This window comes from Nicotiana tabacum, chromosome 8 (assembly GCF_000715075.1).
Source record: "Nicotiana tabacum cultivar K326 chromosome 8, ASM71507v2, whole genome shotgun sequence".
Lineage (NCBI taxonomy): Eukaryota > Viridiplantae > Streptophyta > Magnoliopsida > Solanales > Solanaceae > Nicotiana > Nicotiana tabacum.
Genome location: NC_134087.1, coordinates 50,474,324 through 50,476,686, shown reverse-complemented (window position 1 = coordinate 50,476,686; position 2,363 = coordinate 50,474,324). Strand labels below are relative to the sequence as shown.

General features: G+C 34.5%; 1 non-coding gene across 1 annotated transcript; it reads right to left on the bottom strand.

The window, feature by feature from the left end:
- Window positions 1-1,128: 1,128 nt before the first annotated feature.
- LOC142163644 (small nucleolar RNA R71) lies at window positions 1,129-1,235 on the bottom strand. The gene has a single exon (XR_012694590.1). It is a non-coding gene; the product is annotated as a small nucleolar RNA R71 (small nucleolar RNA).
- Window positions 1,236-2,363: the final 1,128 nt, after the last annotated feature.

The window sequence follows — 2,363 nt, the reverse complement described above, 5'->3', positions numbered from 1 at the left end:
AATCCTATGCACATTGGTCTCGTCACATTTTTGGCGCCGTTGCTGGGGATTGGCACAAGTCTACTTCAGACTAAATATTTTGTTACTAATTTGGAAACTTACTATTAGTATTATTATCTTTGTTATCAGTATTTACTAAATATTACTACTATTACTTTTACTATTACACGTACTAACATCTTCTAGAAGTGTTATTATCATTTATCTTTCTAATCATCATTATAGCATAGCAGTCACTATTATTAATACTAGTACTACTTGTAACTATATTGTATATTAGTATTATATTATTATTTTCCATCGTTAGTTACTGTTACTACTTACTGATTTCATTTAATATTTTTTTTCATAAAATCTATTGCTAATTAGTACTAATATAATTACTAATAATAATAATAATAATATCATACTACTATTTTTATTTAATCGCTTATTATTTTTGTCATCTTTGTAATCTTTGTTGTCCTTGTTATTCATCACTTTCTTTTAATTACTTTCTTCTAAGTACTACTACTACCACTTTAGGAGTTAAGTTCAATTTTTTTTATAGAATTTTGAGTAGTTTTTGACCCGCTCTTCTATAAAAGAGTTGGTCAATTACGATCCTGAAATTGAAAGATCTCTTCGATTGCGTAGAAAAGGACAAGCATTATCTTCCCAAAGCATAGCTTGTGAAGGTTTGGAGAATCAAGAAGTAGAAGACATTCAACCACCAGTTCATGTGGAGGATCAGTTTGATGAAGTAGCACCAAGGCCAGCAAACAGAATCCTAAGGGATTTTGCTAGACCTGACCGCTTCAACTGTTAATCTAGTGTCAGAAAACCTCCAGTGGCAGCCAACAACTTTGAAATCGGGACCGGTCTGATTCAAACAATTCAACAATCTTATATCTTCACTGGAGATGCAAGTGAAGATCCACACAATCATTTAATTGACTTTTTGGAACTTGTTGAAACAGCTAAGTATAATGGAGTACCTCCTGAAGCTATCAAGTTAAGGCTATTTCCTTTCTCTTTAAAAAGAGATGCCAAGACTTGGTTGCGAAGTTTTCACAAGGTTCCATCACCACATGGGATCAAATGACTCAGAAATTTTTAAACAAATATTTTCCCCCTGCTAAAACCACAAAGTTATGACAATACATCTCTAATTTCTTGCAGACTGACACTGAGTCAGTTTATCAAGCTTGGGAAAGATTAAAAGCAATGTTAAGAAAATGCCCACACCATGACATTCCTGAACATATGCAGTTGTATATTTTTTATCACAGGTTAAAACCCTCTTCTAGAAATGTGATTGATGCAGATGCAGGAGGTTCTGTAATGGGAAAAACCACGAAGGAAGCATTGCAATTGTTGAATGAGATTTCTGAGAATGCCATCGAATGGCCATCTGAGCGTGTATTCATCAAGAAGGCTGCTAAGGTAAATCAGGTTGATTCTTTAAATACACTAACGCAGCAAATTTTTTCTTTGGCACAAAAGTTTGAAACTTTTCACGTAAATACACCACAACCAAGTCAATCTGAGGCTTGTGACATATGTGGAGGAAACCATCTGAACCATAAATGTCAAGAAAACAATTATAATGATGAACATGTACATTCTGCTGGTTATAAACCATACCCTTTTGGGAGTCCAATGGCAAAAAAGTATCCAAGATTTCAATGGAGCAATCCAAATGGCCTAGAGAACTCTCAAAGCTTCCAGAAGTAACAAATACAAGGTCCACCCGGATACCAGAATCCAAACCATGGTCAATCAAACTTCAGACCTTATCAGCAAGCAACTCCACATCAGCAAAGGCCTCAATAAGTTCATTCAAGTCTTGATGATCTTTTGTATAAGTACATTAAGGTCACTGATGAAAAGATGGAGAGCCAAAATTCATCCCTCAAAAATCTAGAAATATAGTTGAGCCAATTGGCAGCTCTTGTTTCAGAAAAGATTCAGGGTCCCCTACCAAGCAATACAGAGAAAAATCCAAAAGAGCATCTTAAGGCCATCACCTTACGGTTAGGTAAGGAGCTTGATGAACCCTATGTAGACCAATCAGAACAACAGGTAAACAACGGTAAGAATGTTGAAATACCCACTGAACCATCTGAAAAGAAAGAAGTCAAGAAAAAAGAAGAAAAGAATATTGAAAAATTGAATCCTCTCCCTATGAAAATCCCTTTTCCACAAAAAATGAAAAGAGAAAATCTTGATAGTCAATTTGCCAAATTTTTGGAGATTTTAAAACAGATTCACATCAATGTTCCATTCACTGATGCTTTATTGCAAATACCTTCATATGCCAAATTTTTAAAAGAAATTTTGTCAAGCAAGAGAAAATTGGAAGAAGTTTCTGTGGTGATGCC